The 24,836-nt window shown below is 41.6% G+C and overlaps 1 pseudogene; it reads left to right on the plus strand.

The window, feature by feature from the left end:
• The first annotated feature begins 335 nt into the window (after positions 1-335).
• LOC132349836 (signal-regulatory protein beta-1-like) lies at positions 336-24,836 on the plus strand (annotated as a pseudogene).

Consider the following 24,836-nt stretch of genomic DNA (forward strand, 5'->3'; position numbering starts at 1 on the left):
GACTTGAGGATATGGGGAGGGGGAAGGGTAAGCTGTGACAAAGTGAGAGAGTGGCATGGACATATATACACTACCAAACGTAAAATAGATAGCTAGTGGGAAGCAGCCGCATAGCACAGGGAGATCAGCTCGGTGCTTTGTGACCACCTAGAGGGATGGGATAGGGAGGGTGGGAGGGAGGGAGATGCAAGAGGGAAGAGATATGGGAACATTATAAGTATAACTGATTCACTGTTATAAAGCAGACACTAACACACCATTGTAAAGCAATTATACTCAAATAAAGATGTTAAAAAAAAAAAAGAAAAAAAAAGCAGGTCCCAGGAGCCACCAAGATGCATGTCCCTGCCTCCTTGTTCTAACTGCCGCTTCCATCCTTGCTGCTGCCTCTGCTACTGGGGCTTACCGGTGAGCGCCATGGCCTCAGGTAACACTGTGCAGGGATGCTCACCTGAGTTTGGTAGTGGTACCATTTCTGCACTGGCAGTGGGGCAGGTGGATCATTGTTCCAGCGCCTCATTCTTTTCTGCCTCTTTCTCTTCAGGACATTTCTCTGAATATTCTCTTTTACAACAAGGATCTCCTAAACAAATTCCCCCAGAATTCTTATTACTTAAGAAGCCCTTTCCTCTCCAGTTCAGGTTCAGACAAGATTTAGCCCACCCAAGCATTTCTCAGGACAGGGATTCCTAGCTGCTCCTCCACTCCTACATTTCTGACACCCTGTGAAGGATCCATGACCCTCTGCGGCTTTACCTGCAAGAATGGGTACCATCCTGAGGAAGGAAGTGAATGTGTGGCACATGACTCTTCCATCTTGCTGAAGACCATAGAATCTGGGAGTCAGAGTTGTCTTAGTTTAGAGGGACATAGATAGATAGATGATAGATAGATAGATAGATAGATAGATAGATAGATAGATAGTTCGACCACCACTACACATGCATTGTAGAACTATTAGAAAAAAATTGGTAAGTGGTACTTTTTAGACTCTTAAGTCTCCCAGAATCTCAGATTTTTAGAATTATATTCTTCATGTGGGAGTTATACCTGCCTGTTCACTTTATTTTCCCTAGATCTGACCCAAGACCCAGGCAGACTGGTGAGGCATCTCTCCCCTCCCAGCAGTGTTTACATCTCAGTTGCAAGGTCATCCTAAAAGTGATTAAAAGCATAGATATATTTTTGAAACCTAATGCCTGGGTTTTAATTCAAGTTCCATCACTTATATCATGTTTGACATTGGACAATTACTAAACTTCTCTTTGCCTTTGTTGTCTGAAAAATGGGGTAAATAATAATACCTTACTAATAGGATTGTGGTGAAAATTAAAGAACTTAGTTAATATATTTAAGTATTTTGAGTGATGTTTGGCACACAGTGGCTTCTGTGGAAGCTCTGGCTGTTATATTCTCCAGGGTTTAGTTAATGCAAATATGAACACATAAAAATGATCCCACTGTTTCTGGCCTTTACAACACTCATTCTGGGTCCTTGACAAGCCTGTGTCTTCATTTAAAACTCACATAAGGCATGAAAAACAGGAATCATTCATCATGCTTCATAGAAAAAGAAACCAAAACAGAGGGAGTGTTCTTCCCAGAATCTCCAGGCTTATCAGTACTGGGGCTGGGTGTTGAGCCCGTGTCCACCTGGTGCCCAGGCCAGGGCCCTCCCTTGGACTCCAGGTCAACCGTGGGAGGCCCTCAGGCACAGTCCTGGCTTTTTTTTTTTTTAATTTTCAGTTTCAGGGTCACTAAAAACCTCAAGAGGAGTCCCTTAGGCCAGACAGGGGACCTGGAACTGACTTGTGTTTCCCTCCAGGAGTGGCAGATGAGGAAACGCTGCAGGTGATTCAGCCTGAGAAGTCAGTGTCAGTTGCAGCAGGAGAAACGGCCACTCTGCACTGCAACGTGACCTTCCTGCTCCCCGTGGGGTCCGTCAAGTGGTTCAGGGGAACTAGCCAGGCCCAGAGTTAATCTACAATATCAGAGGAGGCCCCTTCTCCCGAGTAACAATTATTTCAGACACAACAAGGAGAAACAACACGGACTTTTCCATCCACATCAGTAACATCACCTCAGCAGATGCTGGTGTCTACTACTGTGTGAAGTTCCAGAGAGGAAGCCCTGACGTGGAGATTAAGTCTGGACCAGGCACCTGGCTCTTTGTGCGTGGTAAGTCCAGACCCCTGAAAATCCAGCCCTCTGTTCTAAGACAGTCACAACTTCCAGTCTTTATCCTAAGGTTCGTGGGTTGTTAGCATTGTGTCAAGTCTGAGGATAAAAGATGAGGATAGTGAGAAGTCACAGTGAAGAAGAAGAGTAAAATGTAATCCCAGGGACATATCAGTACAATCCTAACCCTTCAGAACCCTTATGGTTTTCAAAGGCCACAAAAAAGGCTTAAAAGCACAGTGGGTAAAGGTATAGACTCTGGGCCCAAATGGCCTGGTTTTGACTTCTAGCTCTCATTAACATGCTCTGTGTGACATTAGTGAGTTGCTTAAATACTCTGTGCCTCAGTTTCCACATCTAAAAGATAAGGATGAAAATAATATTTACTTTATGGATTTGTTGTGAGGATTATAAATATAAGTGCGTTTATAATACAAAGTACTTAGAAGAGGCCTGTAACATATGAAGTATTATATTAGTGTATATTGTCAGTATTCAGGATATTAAAACCAATCAGACGTAAAAATACATTCTTAGCAGCATGGAACCATATATTACACAGAAACAAAGATGTTAGAATTATTGAGGCAGAAAATTGTAAATATTACTTTTTTATGTAGAATATGTAATGCTTATGTTTCTTGAATTTTGTCCTGCATTTGTATAAATCCTGTATATTCTTGGATTTGGTCCTGACTGATAGAATCAAGGCTGAAGACAAACTCTGCAAGACTCAATATCATCCATTAAAGGAAAGCCTGGGAAGAAGAGCAAATAGTTCAAGCCTGTTTGTTAGCAAAGAAATGATTATAATGTTTTTGATATTAAAAAATGAACATGAAAGTTTACTCTAGCAGGATCATAGAAACATACAACAACAGAACTTTTGAATCTTTAAAATATTAGAGCCTTAGCACCATGGAGAAACAAGGATAATGGTAGGTGGTCTCTTGGGACAAAGAGAAGGTCATATGATTTTCAAGATTTGAAAATAAATAGCAAATTGTATGTGAACATTTGAAGGAAATCAGCATGAAATGTCCAAGGGTAACATTGAACACTAGAATATAAGGAGTACAGCTTTCAAAACTTAGGGAACCTGATTTCCACCTAAAATTCTACACCCAGCCAGTTTAAGTTTGCAAGATCATCAAGAACTACATTTCATGTACCCATTTTTTTTTTTTTTACCAAACAGGGGTTAAATAAAAACAAGGTAAGAATGGAAAGCAGTAATAGGAGACTAGAGACCCCAAGGTAACAGCCGTGCAAGAGGCTTAGGAATAGCCACCGGTCATTCCAGACCAAGAGGACTGAGAGCTTTAAAGAGGAACATCTGCAAAAGATAGAATTGTTAGAATATTAAATAGTTCACAAACTTATGTCCACCATTTCTAATATTATTTAACATTGAGTTGAAATATAATCCAATGCTTTTAGAAAGAAGAAAGCAATAGAAAGCATAAGAATTATAAAGAAAATGGGAAAGCTGTCTCTCTATGGCATCTGGAAAACGTAATAGGATCAACATTAAATTTTACAATCAATAAGATAATTTAGTAATGTAGCAAGTTATAAAATCAACAAATAAAAAGAAAAATCTTTCATATATCAAACAACAACCAGTAAGAAGATATAATGGAAAAGACAAGACATACATGATAGAAAATTTTAATTAAATTAAATACTTGGGTCAACTTCTACTAAAACCGTAATAAGAACTAGATTTACTCACCCACTAAAAATCTAGGCAGGACTTCCCTTGTGGTGCAGTGGTTAAGAACCCACCTGCCAATGCAGGGGGCACGGGTTCAAGCCCTGGTCCAGGAAGATCCCACATGCCATGGATCAACTAAGCCCGTGTGCCACAACTACTGAGCCTGTGCTCTAGAGCCTGTGTGCTAAAACTACTGAGCCCCTGTGTCACAACTACTGAAGCCCACGAACCTAGAGCCCATGCTTCACAACAAGAGAAGCCCCTGCAACGAGAAGCCCGCGCGCCGCAATGAGAAGCCCGCGCGCCGCAATGAAGAGTAGCCAAAGCTTGCCACAACTAGAGAAAGCCCGCTTGCAACAACAAAGACCCAACGTAGCCAATAAATAAATAAATTTTTTTTTTTTAAATCTAGGCAAACTATGTGAAACAATGGTTGACAAGACATTGGACATCAGGCAACAAACAACAATAATATCTAAGAGATGAGAAACAAATGAGGTGAGACCAAAGGTTACCTCCACTTTACTCTCTGGGAAAGCTTGCAGGGCACCATGCAGGGAGAGAGGACTCAGATGGAGCCTAGAAGTCTCCCTGAGTTGATTAGGAGGAGTTAGAAGTCCAAGGAGGGAAATGTGGTAGAATTTTCAGAGTGGAGCACCAAAGAGGAAAGAGATACACAGAGAGTAAACTCCAAAGATCTTGAGCTTGGCCTCAGGGGGAAAGTCCCAGGAGCTCACAAAAGGCCAAGACTAGTGCCTGTTCCCATCAAACTGAGTGAAAAACCTCGTATTTTGTAGGCATCTGGGACAGTACACAGAAGGGTTCTGCTGCAGTAGAGGTAAAAGAATTAGCTCTAGGCTAAATGATACTGTGATTCAGCATCACAAATCTTAACTACTGATACTGTGATTCAGCACCACGAATCTTAACTACAACATATGAAAATGTCAAACTGTTCCCAGGTAATTTAGCCATGTCCCAAAATAAGTCGAGCATATTTGTTACATTACAAAATTTCCAATGCCCAACAAAGTAAAAGTCACATCTGGAATGCAATAAAAATGACCAGGCATGAAAAAACAGGAAGATTCAATTTGCAATGAGAAAATCAATCATTTGAAAATGAACCAGAAATGACAGATGATAGAATTAGTACACAAGGACATTAAAGTTATTATAACTACACTATGGATGTTCAAGTAGCTAGAGGAAAGTTAAATATGTGAAGTAGAGGCATGGAAAACATTTTAAAAGATCAAGACTGAAGTTTTAGAGATGGAAACTGCAATGACTAGGATGAAAAATAGACTAGATGGGATTAATTGCAGATAACACACTGAAGAAAAAGATTAATGAACTAAAAGACACAGCAACTGAAACAATCAATAGTCCAGACCCAAATGACTGCACTGAGGAATTCTACCAGACATTTAAGGAAGAAATACTAACAATTCTACACATATTCTTCCAGAAAATTGAAGAGGAAGTAATGCCTCCCAATTTTTAGGGTGAACATTATTCTGGTTCTAAAACCAGATAAGGAAAAATATACACCAATATCTCTCATGAACATAGAATTATTATAAAGCTACAATAATCATACAGGGTAGTATTAGCATCAAGACACACAAGTAGATCAATGGAACAGAATAGAGACTATGGAAATAAACCTGTACATATCGCCAATTGATTTCTTTCAAAAAAAAAAAAGTGGTGGAGGAAAGAAAACAAAATATTGTAAAGGCAATTTGGTGGAGGAAAGAGTTTTTTCAACACTGGCGCTGGATGAATTGGAGCATTAGTAGGTAGACCAATGGAACAGAATTTAAAAATCCAGAAATGAATACAGTTCCTCCTACCATACACCAAAATAAATCCATATGGATCAGATATTTAAATGGAAAAAGTGAAACTGCAAGTATTAGATGAAACTATGTGTGAATTCTTTTATAATCTGGAAGTGGGGGAAATTTTCCCAACATAATTCAAAAAAAAAGAAGCAAAATAAGAATTTGACCAACTGTACAGAAAGAAACTTGTGTATGGATGTGTACATGTATAATATTTTGCAACTGATAATATAGACAAAGAATCACCCTAATATATATATAGAGCTTCTAAAATTTTAGAAGAAAAACACAAGAAACTTCATAGTATTATGAGCAATCCATATGAAAAGACAATTTACAGAAAATGAAATAGGAATATCTCTTAAACATATAAAAAATATGTTCATCACCTTTATATAAGAGGAAATGCAATTTAAAACTACACTGGGACACAATTTCTCACCTATTTGCTTGGCTAAAAATTCAAAAGTTTAACAACACACCGTGTGGCAGGAGCTATGGGGAAACTGATGCTTCCATATTTTGCTGGTTGAAATGCAAAATTGTATTACTCAAAAGGAGGTGAATGTGACAACATCCAGGAAAATTATATGTTACGTATACATATTCATAATTACATATTATCCTGTGAATACAATCTATCTTTTACAAATGTACCTCAAGGTATGCTAACATAAGTGCAAGATGACTTACACTTAGTCTCTTGATTACAGCACTATTAGTGAGGACAAAAGATGTGTTTCTAAATAAATTGTGGTACAGTTAGACAATGGGGTTCTCTGCACTGTAAAAAAGCATGAGAAGAACTCAGCACACTGCTTCAGAGGGACCACAGGATAACATTAAACAAGAAAACAACATGTAGAACAGTGTGTGGAGCACACTAGGTTTTATGATTAGAAAAGTGGGAAATACTAGAATATTCATATTTGCTTATATTTTTAAAAAAAGAAAATAAATCAAAATCTAATTTTAAAAATTTACTGATGGGGAAGGTAAGAGAGTAGAAGGGACAGGAATGAAAGCTATACTTCTCTGCTGTACCTTGATTGAGGTTTTGACTTTGAAAACCCATGAACATTTTAAAATTCAAAATGAAAAAAGTCCTAAATACTAAACTACTAAATCCGAAATGAAATTACTTAATCTAACTATGGCTCACCCAGACAAAGGCAAATTATCTCAAGGGACTTTAAAACATACAGTTTTAGGATGGACTCACACAGAGACAGATCCTGAGACAAGGATTTGAGTGCAGGGTCCCCCAACAAGGCAGTGGTGAATCAGACAGTTTAAAAAGGGTAGGTCCTCAAGCCAACTACCACTGTGGGTAACTGGAGCTTAATCCAGTTGGGAAACTGTGAGAAATGATACATAAGTCTCAGATTTATCCCTCTATATGGGAAAGGAGTTTGGGATATTATATACCAACTCCCTTTTGGTCATTGATTGAGAGCTGCTTCCAAAGGCGTTAGAGGGTCAGTACTCCAGTACTTTCAGTGTTCCGTGTGCACAGGTAACCTTCCAAAAAAGCAACCATAAATAAATAAATAAATAAATAAATAAATAAACCTGTCAGGTAAAAACGTGAAGTTACTGGCATTGGAGTGCTCCTAAGTGCACTAAAGTCGTCAAGCTCAGGGAATTTGGGTGAGCCTTGGAGATAGTATGCAACACATAATAATGTGTATCTATATCCCAAATGAAACATATCTTGAGGACAAAAAGAACCAAAAATACCCCAAATGCTATGCAATAATCATATTGATTGGTATTAATATTGGTGTTGGTGTTGATAAATATTATATATGTATTGTAGGATGCAATAAATAAGTAATTGTGTTGGTGTCCTTAGAAATTGGGATTTTCAGTATGAGAAGCAGATACAGAGCAGAATCAAAGAAGCTACATTTGAAAACTGCATTCTTAAAATTAAATTAAAACTATTAGCATTAATCCAGTTAATTGTCTTTCTCCTAAAAAAATTACTTACTTCACTACCCTGTGCACCATAATGACCTGGTATACATGTACTCCAAACAGAAGTCCACTACAATACTTACCGTTTTAAAAAATACTGGCGGGAATTATACCCATCTGGCAGAAAGTTTGGGGATAAAGTTGTCATAGGTTCATAGAAAACTAAACCAATGAAGAGAATGAGACACTTAAAAACTCCTGGGAAAATGAAAAGTTGTACAAGGAAGGAAATTTACTCATGCCTTATTAAATGGTCCAGTTGTGAACAATGCTTCTTTGGTCTTAATGATAAAAGTGCTGAATCCTGATAATATCAAAGAGTGGATGTGTCCCTGATAGAAAGATGTGAGGAGGGGAAGTGTGAATAGCAGGTGGAGGGAGATATAAGAGAACTAAGTCATTACCTCCTACAGTAGTAGGTCTATCCATAACATATGCCACTGAGAAATGATAACATGAGCACGTTATTTAGAAAGATAGAGAGGATGTCCAAACAATCAGCTAAAATAGCTAAGAGTGATTGATCGGTAATTTTTGCAAGGAGAGGAAGCTATGGGTCTGATATTTTTATTACACACCTTAAATGGCTTTTTTAAAAACATCTTTATTGGAATATAATTGCTTTACAATGGTGTGTTAGTTTCTGCTTTATAACAAAGTGAATCAGTTATACATATACATATGTCCCCATATCTCTTCCCTCTTGCATCTCCCTCCCTCCCACCCTCCCTATCCCATGCCTCTAGGTGGTCAGAAAGCACCGAGTTGATCTCCCTGTGCTATGCGGCTGCTTCCCACTAGCTATCTATTTTATGTTTGGTAGTGTACATATGTGCATGAACAATGTGCTTTGGGAAGGAAAGGATGGAGGTGGAGTTATATGATCAGACCTGTATTTTAGCATGATCAGCATAGTCTAGTTTCTGAGTCTGGGTGCAACGGTGGAGAAGCAAAGTCAGTGAGACAAGCCCGCAAGCTGTTATGATAAGAAGAGGCAAAATAAAAATGAAGAAGAGGAGAAAACTGAACATGAGAGATTGGGGTCATGTCTCACTGGGTGAACCATAAGGGCGGGTATTGTACTAGACAGTAACTTGCCATCTTCATTTCTCTCTCTTCTCTCTCCACCTTGCCTTGATCAAAGCTAAGCCCTCTCTTCCAGAGATTTCTGGCCCTTCCAACAGGGCCAATCCAGGCCAGATAGTGAATCTCACCTCCTCATCAACTGGCTTCTTTCCCAAAAACATACACCTCAAATGGTTTGAAAATGATGTGGAGCTTCCACCCTCATCGTCCGTCCTGGAGATGCTTCCTCCTACACCATCATCAGTACTGTCCTGGTGACCCTTGCCTTGCCCTTACTCCGCTCCTAGGTCACCTGCCAAGTGGCTCACAGTGAATTGCAGAGGTAAGGGCCACCCACCTACCCCCATGGCCCAACCTAGGTGACCTCCACCTGTTCCCTGTTTGGAGCACCTGACCTGAGTTCTCCCATTCATTCTTCACCAAACCGCACGTAAGGAGGGTACGAGTTTCCCTAACTTTTATCACCATCTTATTTCCTTAAAGGCCATGATCCAGTCCTTCTCTTTCCATGCTTCCTTCTCTTTAGTATATACTGGGAGCTGGAAGTTCATTCATTTAACAAGTGTTTATTGAGCATTTGCTATGTGGCGGCATTATTCTAGGTGCTAGGGTTATCATGGTAAACAGAACAGACCTGGTTCTGCATCACTGGGTTCATAGTCATGGAACCTCGTGAACCAATAAGGTATAACTATATGATTATGACTTTTAACATTTGCCGTGATGGAAAGAGTACTGAAATAAACCCACGCACATATGGTCATCTTATCTTTGATAAAGGAGACAAAAATATACAATGGAGAAAAGACAGCCTCTTCAATAAGTGGTGCTGGGAAAACTGGACAGCTATATGTAAAAGAATGAAATTAGAACACTCCCTAACACCATACACAAAAATAAATTCAAAATAGATTAAAGACCTAAATGTAAGGTCAGACACTATAAAACTCTTAGAGGAAAACATAGGCAGAACACTCTATGACATAAATCACAGCAAGATCCTTTTTGACCCACCTCCTAGAGAAATGGAAATAAAAACAAAAATAAACAAATGGGACCTAAGAAAATTTAACAGCTTTTGCACAGCAAAGAAAACCATAAACAAGACCAAAAGACAACCCTCAGAATGGGAGAAAATATTTGCAAATGAAACAACTGACAAAGGATTAATCTCCAAAAGATACAAGCAGCTCATGCAGCTCAATATCAAAAAAACAAACAACTCAATCCAAAAATGAGCAGAAGACCTAAATAGGCATTTCTCCAAAGAAGATATACAGGTTGCCAACAAACACATGAAAGGATGCTCAACATCACTAATGATTAGAGAAATGCAAATCAAAACTACAATGAGGTATTACCTTACACCAGTCAGAATGGCCATCATCAAAAAATCTACAAACAATAAATGCTGGAGAGCGTGTGGAGAAAAGGGAACCCTCTTGCACTGTTGGTGGGAATGTAAATTGATACAGCCACTATGGAGAACGGTATGGAGGTTCCTTAAAAAAATAAAAATAGAACTACCATACGACCTAGCATTCCCACTGCTGGGCATATACCCTGAGAAAACCATAATTCAAAAAGAGTCATGTACCACAATGTTCATTGCAGCTCTATTTACAATAGCCAGGACATGGAAGCAACCTAAGTGTCTGTCGACAGATGAATGGATAAAGAAGATGTGGCACATATATACAATAGAATATTACGCAGCCATAAAAATAAACGAAACTGAATTATTTGTAGTGAGGTAGATTGACCTAGAGTCTGTCCTACAGAGTGAAGTAAGTCAGAAAGAAAAAAACAAATACTGTATGCTAACACATATATATGGAATCTAAAAAACAAACAAAAAAATCGTTCTGATGAACCTAGGAACAGGACAGGAATAAAGACGCAGACATAGAGAATGGACTCAAGGACACAGGGAGTGGGAAGGGTAAGCTGGGACAAAGTGAGAGAGTGGCATGGACATATATACACTACCAAATGTAAAATAGATAGCTGGTGGGAAGCAGCCGCATAGCACAGGGAGATCAGCTCGGTGCTTTGTGACCATCTAGAGGGGTAGGATAGGGAGGGTGGGAGGGAGATGCAAGAGGGAGGAGATATGGGGATATATATATATATGTATAGCTGATTCACTTTTTTATACGGCAGAAACTAACACACAATTGTAAAGCAATTATACTCCGATAAAGATGTTAAAAAAAAAAACAGTACTGAAATAGATGGAAACATGAGAGGTTTAGTTTACAAGGAAATATGTTTTTGAAGTAGTGATGATGGAACCAAGGCATATAAGATGAAAGAGAGTCAGCCAAGTTAAGAGTAGAGTGTTCCAGGCAGAAGAAACAGAACGTGCAAGGCCCTGCGGTGGGGTGGGGTGGAGAGTAAGACATGTTTGCGGAGCAGAGAGGAGGCCCATGTGGCTGGATCTTAGTGAGAAGAGGGGTGCCTGAAAAAGGAAATGGCTGGAGAGAAGGGACAGGGACCAGATCACACAGCTCTTATAGGCCACAGTAAGGAAGTTTCTCTCACTTTGGACTCTCCACGTGGGCTCCTAACCCCTTGTCCAGACCACCATGTCACCACTGCTTTGCTGCCAGTTCTGCCTTTGAAACAGGCTTCTTAAATCCACCTTGGCAGCAAAGGAGGGAACAATGCAGGCAAGGCCACGCCCCACCTTTCTTGCTCTGACCTCATAAGACAAACCCATTATGGTGGTGTCAGACTTTGCATCTAAGCTTGCTCAACATATGCTTAACGTAGTCCCTCAGGACATAACTCCTGGGATATTACAAATCTTACCTCACTTTGGAAATGTTCATTGTAAAAATTACATCATAGTGATTTGATTTCCACCGTCACCCATCACCAACAAACAAAACAAGGTCTTTCTTAATGACCAGAATTTTTATCAATCCTTTTTCTTCCTAAAGCTCTATATCCATTCTAATTCCTGCAGTGAACTTTATACTACTGTAGCATATTTTTATGTGAAAATCTTTTATGGACCACAACATTATACATATCATAGAGAACTAAGAGAACACAGAGAACCGCTATCAGAAGAAGTATATAAATTAAATTTATTTGGTTTTTCCTTATGAACTAATGGTGTAAGTGTTTAAAAATTATTTTAAATTGAATTGCATAATTGATCAAAACAACCCAGATATATGACAAATTCTGACAAATAATTATTAAAAATAACAATTAAATTTATATCAGAAAGGCAGCTCTGTGAGACAGATGGAGGAGCTTGTGGTACTTTGATTAAAGCAGGCTCTCTGGACAGCAGTATTTTGAACTGTCCTTTTAAATTGTGTCCCAAATTCTTTACACCAAGGGCAATGTACCATAGTTAGTTTTGGGATGTATGGGAAAGAGCTTTTTTTTGGTAAAGTTGAAGAAGGAGAATTGTGAAACAGGAGGCAAGAGAGAGATCCGGCCTTAGTGTGCAATTTTAGGAAAGAGTCTGGGTCTCTCAGGATCTGGAGATTAATTGTATTAAATTACCTACGTATTTATTCTTTAGGATGTCATTATGTGCCCCCAGGGTAAGTGTAGCAACAATAAGTATAGACAGCCTTCAAAGTCGCTATGAATTTGGCTTCATCCCTCCCACGTTCTCCCTACTCATCATGGTCACCTTAAAGTCCTTGGAACATGCTAGGCTTCACCTCAGGGACCCTGCCCATGTCCTTCCCTCTGCCTGAGATGCACTTCCCCCACACAGCTGATCTCAGTGCCCTCTCTCCTTCCTCTTGCCCTCCCCCAGCCCCTTTGCCTAGAGTTCCAGTTACCAGGGCTGCGTAGTTATACCAAACTTATGCCAGTATTCTACACTTATTCCAAATCCTCAAAATTATTATGCTCTCATATTCTGTACATCAGGAATTTGGGCCCAGCAGGGATAGCTTGTCTCTGCCCTATTACATCTAGGACCTCAGCTGGATGATTCAGAGGCTGGAATCAATGAAGGCTCCATCACTAACATGTCTGGCCGTTGGTGCTGGGGTGAGCTCAGCACCTTGGTTCTTACATGAGCCTCTCCTTATCATCTTTCCACTTGGGTTAGTTTGGGCTTCCTCAGAGCTAGCTGGCTGTGTCCCCAAGGTGAGTGTCCCAAGATTCCCAGGCGGAAACCGCATCAACTTTTATAACCCAGCTTTGGTTGACACACAGTGTCACCTCTGTTGCACTCTGTTCCTCATCACAAAGTCCTGCCCAGGATCCAGGGAAGCAGAAGTTGACTCCCCCACTGATCAGGAGTAATAAGGTTCTGGATGACAGTGTGGACTTGCTGTAGCCATTTGTGGAAAATACAATCAGCCACGTGTAATTCACTTCTATTCATCTTTCATATTTCTACTCAAAGGTCACTTCTTCTAGACACACTTCCCTACCTGCCCACCTCCAGACCAGGTCAGGTGTCCCTACAGGCTCTCATAACCCATGTAGGGGTCAAGTGACTGCTTTTTCCCCCTCTGTCCTCTCCACCAGAGCACGAGCTTCAAGAGGTAGGGACCACGTCTGTCTTTGCTCACTGCTCTATCCCGAGAACCGAGAGCAATGCCTAGAAAAGTGTGGGTGCTCCTTGAGCATCGTTTGCATGAAGGAAGAAGTAATGAAGGAAGGGCTGTTGTTTCAGTTGTTCCCACAGTGAAGATGTCAGTGCAGTGTGTCCCAAGCCTCCAGGTGGCCATCCTCACCTGCCATGTGCAAACGTTTTACCCTGAAGCCATAGAAATCACCTGGCAGGGGAGGAAAGGATGCTTCAAAACCTGTGAGGTCTTCACTCCCACCCAGAACCCAGATGGCACATTCAGCCAAGACAGTCATATCCTGGTCAGCACCTCGGAGGACAAAAGGCTGTTCACCTACCAAGTGTGGCGTGAGGCCCAGACACTGGTCTAGACCAGCGGGCAGCTGAGAGAGCTTAAGGAACAGCAGGCAAGTCTGGGTGAGTAGGGGTGGAATAACCAAGCAGCCGAGGACTTGAACCTGGAGACAGGTCAGGTTCAAATGCTGGCTGTGCCCTGTTCATCATGTATGACCTTGGGAAGTCACTTCACCTTCTGAAACTCAGTTTCATCATCTTTAAAATGGAACAGCAAATACAGCCACCTCTACATGCTGTGATGCCTTAGGTACTAAAAAGCAGTAAGCACCACTTTATCACATAGCTGCTTCGTGACAGCATATCCCCTTTACCATATATTCCTGTGAATAACCAAGGCAAAATGTAATATCTTTCCCCAATTCCCACCAAATCTCCCAAAAGCCATTTGGATAATATAATTACTGAGCACATATTAGTACTTTGCTGGGTGTTCATTTGATACAACAATGATCTAAAGTACACGTTATGATCCCCATTTTAAAGATGAGAAAACTGAGGCTCAGAGAGGTGAGGTGATTCCCTCCAAGACCAAGGTGTAGTCTTGGTACCTGAGTCTGGGGTGGACTGAGCCTCCCTGGTGGTTGAGTGATGGGAGCAGGAAGCCAGGTTCATCCTGATATCTTCCTGTCACCAGGTGCCAGAACATCCAGCTCCCTCTTTGGGACCCTCTTCCTGCTTGGCTGGAAGTTGTTTCCCCTGACTAAAATTTCCATCATCTATTCCTTCAGGAGGACCCTCCCTTGCAGGTAAATGGGGCATCCAGGATAGGGCTTGGGCTCCCGGGGTGTGACTCCAGGCCGACAGGGGGACACTGTGAGGAGAAAGCACGAGGTGCTCCCATTTCTCCTCTACCTTGAAGGCATGTTGAATCCAGAGTGTTCCTGAGAGCTGTACCCCATTCCTTCAACCTTCCCCTCTGCCTCTCACAGCTCCAGTCTAAGGATGCACAAGGATGCAGGCTCCCCTGACCTGGGCAGGGCCCACGGTGGAGGGGGATATAGATGGAGTTAGTATAGAGAAAACATTGGTGAGGTGGTCTCTGAGGAGAATTCTGAAGAGAACAAAGGCTTCGCCCAGCTCTCTGCTTCCTCTGCAGGTCATAGACGCCACAAGTAACATAGGACCCTTGTCCCCTCCAGTCTTATACAGGAGGACTGATCCAGGAGGACCACTTCCCATGATGCCTGTAGCCTCTGCCCCAGCTTCTCCTACCTCATCAGCCTTCTGAGACCTTTCCAGCACTGGCTTCCCCTCCCTGTCTCCTGCAGCCCAAGAGCAGCTGAGAGCCTGGACCAGGACGGTCAGTAGTGAGAGGTGGCCTCTCATGCTCTACCCAGGAATGAAGCTTCTGCGGACACCTGATCCTTAGCAAGACAACCAGCAGAGATATGGCAGGCTCTTACTCAGGGAGAACCATACCTGTGATTCTGAAAGCCCCTTCCAGGCTCCTCAGGGAAAGCTCTCTGTGGGCACCCAAGTGCCATGAAACATTTACAGTCCCTTCATTTAATGGAAATAAAGGAAATACTAATGGCCAATAAACATAAAGAAACATGCAATCTCATTAGTGATCAGAAAAAAACAAAAGCAAAACCACACTGATATGACCTTTTGTGCCTAGTGGAATAGCCAAAAATATAGAAGCAACTGGCTCTTTATTACATTGATGATGTGCATTTAAATCACCATGACACCTTTACCATAACTAGATTAGAGGAATGCAAGTAATCAGAAAGTTCAGTTGTGAGGTTTCTGCAACAAACCAGGGGACAGTTAGAGTGGCTTGAGCTATGGTGGTACCAGCAGAGATGGAGAGAAATTGACTAAAGTGAGGTGTATTTAAAGATAGAAAGGATGAGACACGTTTGGGGACTGAATGTGAAAGGTCATGGGAGGGAGGAACTGGGGTGGCTTCCAGGCTAGGTTGAGCAATGGATGAGATGCAAAGACAAGTGGAAGAATAGGTTGGTGATGGGAACTATCGGTTCAGTTCTGAACACATTAAACATAATGTTTGTTCATCATTCCAATACAGATGTTGAGTAGGCAGACGTCTGTAGTTCAGGAGAGCAGTCGAAGCTGGAGAGATATTTTTACAGTCATTAGGTCTATAAAGCTGGTTGCCAGGGGAGCCAAGCAGCAGAACTAAAATAACCATATTTTCCTTTTCCATCCCTCTTGCTTCCCAAAAGGCCTTGGATACAATGCAGTCTCCCAACTGTGGTACAAAAGGGGTACTTATGTAGGCATGGATTGGAAGGAGAACAGAAAGATAAAATATTTCCATTTGTCATGATGGCATGATTGTAGATATATTTTTCTTTTGCAGTTTCATATGATCTCCGCAGGGGTTGAGAATGTCCTCATTGTCCGCTGTCACACTGGGCTATCCTGGTGATACTTAGCAGTCTCACTGGACATTGTGGGAAGGACTGCAAAGAGAGTGACATATAAGGAAGACATTCACAAGTGGGCAGTGAAACAGCTGAGAGAATCAGAGACTTTAGCATTATGGTCAGTCCGAGCTGGAAAAGCTCTTGGTTGCACCTAGTCCAGCTTCTGCCCCTGAACCCATTTTACAGATGGGGAATTTGTGTCTTGGAGATATTAGGTGACATAATCAAGATCAAACAATGCAACTCTGAAGCCATCATTCCAATGTATGCAAAAAGTATTACATTTTGAATTTTTTCCATGATTTAGCATGATTTCTGTTTTAAGCACCCTTTCCATGGACTTATTGTTGGTCAGTTCATGATCTCATTCATGAAATCAGGTTCCCCCACCCTCTGTGTCCCCAGTGATATTAAGGTGCCTTTGTGACATCTGTACATCCAGGCATTTGCTGAGATGTCCATCACCCAGTGCTGCCCTTGACTACAGATCCACACAGGTACCCCTAGCACTACTTCCTGATCTCACAGCTTCCACTTGATTCCAGCTCTGCCCACAATCCTCTTCAGCACACTGAGAAATCTGGCTACTCCAGGAATCTCTGCAAGGTGGTCTCAGGTCCTTTGACCTGGCAGAGCACACACCCAGTTCTGCTCTTCTGTTGCCAGGTCAGGCTAGAAGCAGTAATTTCACAAACTGTGTCACCAGAAAGGAAGGCACGTGTATTCCTGACTCCCCTGTCCCTCCAAGCTGGACCTTCTAAGGCTTCTCCAGTGTTAAGTCCCTCCAGTTCCCCTCCTCTCTCCAGTAAGTCGGACAGTGTTGTCTAGTCTCATAAGGTAACCAGAGGGTGAAGAGGAAGTAGAAAGGAGGGGCCACTCTACAGGAGCCTACATTTTCCCAAACTTTTGCATCCTTCATCTGAGTTCACCTTTTGAAACTCAAAGGTACATTTATCCTCTGTTTCTGCAGTCACAGCCTCTCTGAAACAGATGCATTACATTTACCTGCTGCCTAATTTGGTCAGAATAAAGCATTCAACGCTGAGGTGAAGGGATCAGTGAAAACTGGAGTACCGAGCTCAGCAGTGACACCAACAGGCACGTTTTATAACTACATGTCAGAAGCCCATACACTCTAACTCCAGTGCATCCCAAGTCTATGGATATGCTCACAACAAGGAAGGGCCTAGGTACTACTGAACCTCATTGCTGGCAAGATTGGTGGTTCTGTTAGTAAAGTGGCGGCAGGATACTGCTGTGAAGAGGCCCAAACAAGGGCACCTTCCACTGAGTGAAGTAGGATGAAGGACAGGAGTACTGGGGGCTGAACCCAGACGCCCCTCACACTGCAGACCAAGACAAAAGGAACACAGGGAAGGTCTACACAAAGCCCATGACTTTTCCTATTTCCTTCCGGGTGAAGTTCACTCAACCCTCTTAAACAGACTCCCTTTGTGTTCGTGTTCTTGTAACCAGTGTATTAGACACACTGGGCCCTCCGAAGGGTTCAAGGAGAAAACTTTCTCTTTATAAAGAATGTGTCCTCAAGCCCACTGCCAGTATGGGTAACTGGAGCTTAATCCAGTTGGGAAACTATGAGAAATGACATATAAGTCTTAGTTTTATCCCTCTCAAGAGGAAAGGAGCTTGGGATAATTACATACCAACTCCCTTTGAGTAACTGATCTGATTGAGTACTCCTTCCAGAAGGCATTAGGTGCACAGTATTTCCAGTGTTCCATGTGCATAGGCAACCTGCAAAAAAAGCAACCATTCAAATCAAATCCTTTCAGGTAAAAACATGAATACATGGCATTGGAGTGCTCTTGAGTACACTAAACTGGTCATGCTCTGGGAATTTGGGTGAGCCTTGGAGACAGTATGCTACACATGTGTATCTATATCCCTAATGAAACATATCCTGAGGACAAAAAGAACCCAAAAAACCCCAAATGCTATTCAATAATCATACTGATTGGTATTAATATTGGTACTGGTGTTCATAAATATTATATATGTATTGTAGCAGCAGTTCCCAAACTTTTTGGCACCAGGGACTGGTTTTGTGAAAGACAAGTTTTCCATGGATGGGGGTGGGGGGGATGGTTCAGGTGGTAATGCGAGCGATGGGGAGCAATGAGGAGCGGCAGATGAAGCTTTGCTTGCTTGCCTGCTGCTCACCTCCTGCTGTGTGGTCTGGTTCCTAACAGGCTGCGGACTGGTACCAGTCCATGGCCCAGTGGTTGGGGACCCCTGTATTGTAGGATGAAGTGAATAAGTAATTGTGTTGGTGTCCTTAGAAACTGGATTTTCAATATGAGAAACAGATACAGGACATAATCGAAGAAGTTAGGTTTAAAAACTGCTTTCTTAAAATTGGATTAGAACTATCAGTATTAACCCAATTGAATTGGCTTTCTCCTAAAAAAAAATATACTTCATCACTGTGTCCACCAAAATGACCTGGTAGCTATGACAACCCAGTAGTAATAAACACTGCTAGTACACAGATTATGGTCTCTAAATAGCACTACCACTAAAAAGAACCATGTCTCCTTAGGGAAATGATTGATATCAGACCATGGACAGGAAATATGCAAAATGAGCTTGGAATATTTTGTTGTACAGAAGTAAGGAAGCAATATCAAGTGAAGTTATATAAAAAGACTCAGGAACTAACTTAAAGGAGACTCCCACAGATGGGGCAGTTTGAGCATTAAAAAGATAAAATTACAATATATTGACATCCATCAATGTTAAAAATGATGTTATCACAATGGTATGAAAATTAAAGAAACGTCAATGGTCACTTTTGGAGATTACTAAGACACCAACTCATTGTTATGAATGCCAAAAGATAATAAACAAAGGCATTTACCATGCCTTTCCTGTAAGAGTTGTATGTCAACCTCACACATGTGAGAATGGCTATCATCAAAAAGAACACAAATAACAAATGTTGGCGAGGATGTGGAGAAAAGGGAACCCTCATACACTGTTGGTGGGAATGTCAATTGGTACAGCCACTGTGGACAGTACAGAAGTTCCTTAAAAAACTAAAAATAGAATTATCCTATGATCCAGCAATTCCACCCCTGGCTATATATCTGAAAAAAACAAAAACACTAATTTAATACCTAAGATACATGCACCCCAATGTTCATAGTGGCATTATTTACAATTGTCAAGGTATGGAAGCAACCTAAGTGTTCATCAACAAATGACTGGATAAAGAAGAGGTGGGTTGGCCAAAAAGTTCATTTGGGTTTTTCCATAAGATACACACACACACAATGGAATACTATTCACTCATAAAAAAGAATGAAATTTTGCCATTAGTAGCAATCTAGATGGACTTGGAGGGCATTATGCTAAGGGAAATAAGTCAGACAGACAAAGACAAATACCATATGATATCACTTACATGTGGAATCTAAAAAATACAACAAACTAGTAAATAAAACAAAAAAGAAGCAGATGCAGATATAGAGAACAAGTTACTGGTTACCAGTGGAGGAAGGGGGCAATATAAGGATGACGGAGTGGGAGGTACAAAGTATTGGGTGTAAGATAGGCTACAAGGACGTATTATACAATATGAGGAATATAGCCAATATTTTTTAATAACTGTAAATGGATTGTAACTTTTAAAAATTGTATAAAAAAAGAAAATAAAATACATTTTCAAAAAACTTTTAAAAAGAACGGTATGTCAAGAGTTAATGAAGCAAAGAATAATATCACCTAATAAAGGCAGAGGTAATGGGAGTGCTAGATGATGTTAAGGAATTACTAAATTTTAAGTGTGATAATGGCATTTATATTACATTTTAAAAAGAATTCTTAACTCTTAAATATAAATGCTAAGGTAGTAGTGAGTGAAATGATAGAGTGCCTGGTATTTGTTTTAAGACAATCCAGTGGATGGTAGGTGAAGTAAAGATGAAACAAGATTGGCTATCTGTTGATAATTGCTAGTCTCATGATGAATAGTTCCTACTTTTAGGTGTTTTTACAAATTACCGTAATAAAAGTTGTGTTTTAATACAAGCATATAGATGCCCTGCAAAGTCTTTGTGCACTTTTAGGTATACATGTACCCCAAACTGAAGTCCACTACAATACTAAGTATTTTCAAAAATACTAGGAGGAGTGATACCCATCTCGGAAAAAGCTTGGGGATAAAGTTGTTATAGGTTTATAGAAAATTAACCAATGAAAAGAATGAGACACTTAAAAACTCCTGGGAAAACAAAAAGTTGTACAAGAAAGGAAATACAATCACAATATATTACATGACCCAGCTGTGAACAATTATCCTTTGGTCATAATGACATTGATAAAGTGTTTAATCTGCATAAAATCAAAGCATTGGATGTCTCCATGATAGGAGGTGTGAATGGCAGGTGGAGGGAGATGTAAGAGAGCTAAATCATTACCTTCTATAGTAGTAGGTCTATCCATAACATATGACACAGAGAGATAAATAATAATATAAGCAGATTACTTAGAAACACAGAGAGAAATGTCCAAAGAATCAGCTAAAATAGTTAAAAAGTGGTTGGTCTATAATTTTTAAGGAGAGGAAGCTAGGGGTCTGATGTTTTCCATGAAACACCTTATATGACTTTTAAAACAATGTACTTCGGGGAGAGAGGAAAGTAGGGAGAGAGGGAGGCGGGATGACATGGTTGGATCTGCATTTTAGCAAGATCACCATGGTCTGGTTTCTGAGTGTGGGTACAAAAGTGGAGAAACAAATCAGTGAGGCCAGCTGGCAAGCTCTCACGATAAGAAGAGTCACAATAAAAATGAAGAAGAGGAGAAAACTGAACTTGACTGAGGTGATGTCTCACTGGGTGAACCATAAGGGCGAGTATTGTACTAGACAGTAACTTGCCATCTTCATCTCTCTCTCTTCTCTCTCCATCTTGCCTTGATCAAAGCTAAGCCCTGTCTTCCAGAGATTTCTGGCCCCTCCATCAGGGCCAACCCAGGCCAGATGGTGAATCTCACCTGCACATCAACTGGCTTCTTTCCCAAAAACATACACCTCAAATGGTTTGAAAATGGTGTGGAGCTTCCAGCCCATCAGACCCTCATCGTCCGTCCTGCAGATGCTTCCTCTTACACCATCATCAGCACCACCCTGGTGACCCTTGCCTTGTCCTTACTCCACTCCCAGGTTACCTGCCAAGTGGCTCACAGTGAATTGCCGAGTCCCTTCAGTGGGCATGTGAATATCTCTAAGTTCCTTCAAGGTAAGGGCCCACCCACCTACGCCCATGGCCCAACCTAGGTGACCTCCACCTGTTCCCTGTTTGGAGCACCTCACCTGAGTCTTCCCATTCGTTCTTCACCAAACCCCACCTGAGGTGGGTACGAGTTTCCCTATCTTAAATGACCATCCTATTCCCTTTCATGCTGTAATCGCATACTTCTCTTTCAGAGCTTCCTTCCCTCCAGTGCAGTGGTCCCCAACCTTTTTGGCACCAGACACCAGTTTCATGGAAGACAGTTTTTCCATAGACAGGGGTGGGGATGGTTTCGGAATGATTCACGTGCATTACATTTATCGTGCACTTTATTTCTATTATTATTACATTGTAATATATAATGAAATAATTATACAACTCACCATAATGCTGACAGGAGACAGAACTCAGGCAGTAATGTGAGCAATGGGGAGTAGCTGTAAACACAGATGAAGCTTTGCTCACTCGCCCACCACTCACCTCCTGCTGTGCGGCCCCATTCCTAACAAGCCACGGACCGATACAGGTCAGTGGCCTGGGGGTTGGGGATCCCTGCTGTAGAGTATTTGGGAGGTGGGAGTTTATTCATTCATTCATTAACAAGTGTTTACTGAGCATCTGCTGCATGGTGCATTATTCTAGGTGCTGAGGGTTCCATGGTAAACAGAACAGACCTGGTTCTGCATCATTGAGTTCACACTCACGTGAACACCGTCATCCAAGATGCAAACAAATATACGGTTATGACTTGTAACATTTGCCATAATGGAAAAGAATTGACTACTGAAATAGATGAAAACAGGAGAAATCTAGTTTACAAGGAAATACTTTTGAAGTAGTGATGATGGAACCAAGGCATATAAGATGAAAGAGAGTCAGCCAAGTTAAGAGTAGAGTGTTCCAGGCAGAAGAAACAGAACGTGCAAGGCCCTGCGGTGGGGTGGGGTGGAGAGTAAGACATGTTTGCGGAGCAGAGAGGAGGCCCATGTGGCTGGATCTTAGTGAGAAGAGGGGTGCCTGAAAAAGGAAATGGCTGGAGAGAAGGGACAGGGACCAGATCACACAGCTCTTATAGGCCACAGCAAAGAAGTTTCTCCCACTTTGGACTCTCCACGTGGGCTCCTAACCTCTTGTCCAGACCACCATGTCACCACTGCTTTGCTGCCAGTTCTGCCTTTGAAACAGGCTTCCTAGATGCACCTTGGTATCAAGGGAGGGAACAATGCAGGCAAGGCCACGCCCCACCTTTCTTGCTCTGACCTCATAAGACAAACCCATTATGGTGGTGTCAGACTTTGCATCTAAGCTTGCTCAAGCTTGCTCTAAGCTTGCTCATATGCTCAAGTAGTCCCTCAGGACATAACTCCTGGGATATTACAAATGTTACCTCACTCTGAAAATGTTCAATGTAAAAATTACATCATAGTTATTTGATTTCCAGCATCACCCATCACCAACAAACAAAACAAGGTCTTTCTTAATGACCAGAATTTTTATCAATCCTTTTTCTTCCTAAATTTGTATATCCATTATAATTCCTGCAGAGAACTTTATACTACTGTAGCATATTTTTATGTGAAAGTCTTTTATGGACCACAACACTATACATATCATAGAGAACTATGAAAACACAGAGAACTACCATCAAAAAAAGTATATAAATTAAATTTATTTGGTTTTTCCTTATGAACTAAGGGTGTAAGTGTTTAAAAAAAGGCAGCTCAGTGAGACAGATGGGGGAGCTTATGATGTTTTGATTAAAACAGGCTTTCTGGCCAGCAGTATTTTGAACTGTCCTTTTATTTTGTGTCCCAAAGGCTTTACACCAAGGGCAATGCACCATAGTTAGTTTCGGAATGTATGGGGAGAAGATTTTTCTGTTTTTTTTTTTTTTTCCTTTCTTTTTTTTTTTTTTGACAGTTGGAGAAGGAGAATTGAGAAACAGGAGGCAAGAGAAGGATCTGGGCTTAGTGTGCAATTTTAGGAAAGAGTCATATGAGGGTTCAGGATCTGGAGATTAATTGTATTAAACTACCTGTGTATTTACTCTTTAGGATATCACATGTGCCCCCAGGGTACCTGTGGCAGCAGTTAAGTGTAGACAGTCTTCAGATTAGCTATGAATTTGGCTGCATCTCGTCCATGTTCCCTTACTCACCCTGGTCACCTTACTGTCCTTGGAATATGCTAGGCTTCACCTCAGGGCCCTTGCCCATGCCCTTCCCTTTGCCTGAGATGCACTTACCACACACAGCCGATCTCAGTGCCCTCTCTCCACTTCTTGTCCTCCTCCAGCCCCTTTGCCTAATGTTCCAGCTACCAGGGCTGCATGATTATCCCAAACTTATTCCAGTATTCTAAACTTACTCCAAATCCTCAAAATTATTATGCTCACATGTTCTATACTTCAGGAAATTTGGACAGGGCCTAGTAGGGATGACTTGTCTCTGCTCTATTACACCTGGGACCTCAGCTGGATGATTCAGAGGCTAGAATCATATGAAGGCTCCATCACTAACATGGTGTGAACTCGGTGCCTCAATTCTTACATGAGCCTCTTCTTATCATCTTTCCACATGTTAGTTTGGGCTTCCTCAGAGCTAGCTGGCTGTGTTCCCAAGGTGAGTGTCCCAAGATTCCCATGTGGAAGCCACATCAACTTTTATAACCCAGCCTTGGACCTCACACAGTGTCACCTCTGCTGCACTCTGTTCCTAGTCACAAAGTACTGCCCAGGATTCAGGGGAGCAGAAGTAGACCCCCCAATGATCAGGAGTGGTACGGTTCTGGATGACATTGTGGGCTTGCAGTAGCCATCTATGGAAAATAGAATCAGCCAAATGTAGTTCACTCCTATTCATCTTTCCTATTTCTGCACTTTTTCCAGAAACCCTTCCCTACCTTCCCACCTCCAGACCAAGTCAGGTGCCCCTACAGGCTATCATAACCCATGTGGGGGTCAAGTGACTGCTTTTCCCCCTGTCCTCCCCACCAGAGCAGGAGCTCCATGAGGCAAGGACCTGCCTGCCTTTTCTCACTGCTGCATCCCAAGAACTGAGAGCAATGTCTAGGAAGGTGTGGGTGCTCCTTGAGCATCATTTACATGAAGGAAGAAGTAATGAAGGAAGCCCTGTTGTTTCAGTTGTTCCCACAGTGAAGATGTCAGTGCACCGTGTTCCATGCCTCCACGTGGCCATCCTCACCTGCCATGTGCAAACGTTTTACCCTGAAGCCATAGAAATCACCTGGCAAGGGAGGAAAGGATGCTTCAGGACCTGTGAGGTCTTCACCCCCACCCAGAACCCAGATGGCACATTCAGCCAAGACAGTCATATCCTTGTCAGCACCTCGGAGGACAGAAGGCTGTTCACCTGCCAAGTGTGGTGTGAGACCCAGACACTGGTCCAGAGCAGCATGCAGCTGAGAGAGCTTACAGAACAGCAGGAGAGTTTGGGTGAATAG

The sequence above is a fragment of the Balaenoptera ricei genome, chromosome 15 (assembly GCF_028023285.1).
Source record: "Balaenoptera ricei isolate mBalRic1 chromosome 15, mBalRic1.hap2, whole genome shotgun sequence".
In the NCBI taxonomy this organism is placed as follows: domain Eukaryota; kingdom Metazoa; phylum Chordata; class Mammalia; order Artiodactyla; family Balaenopteridae; genus Balaenoptera; species Balaenoptera ricei.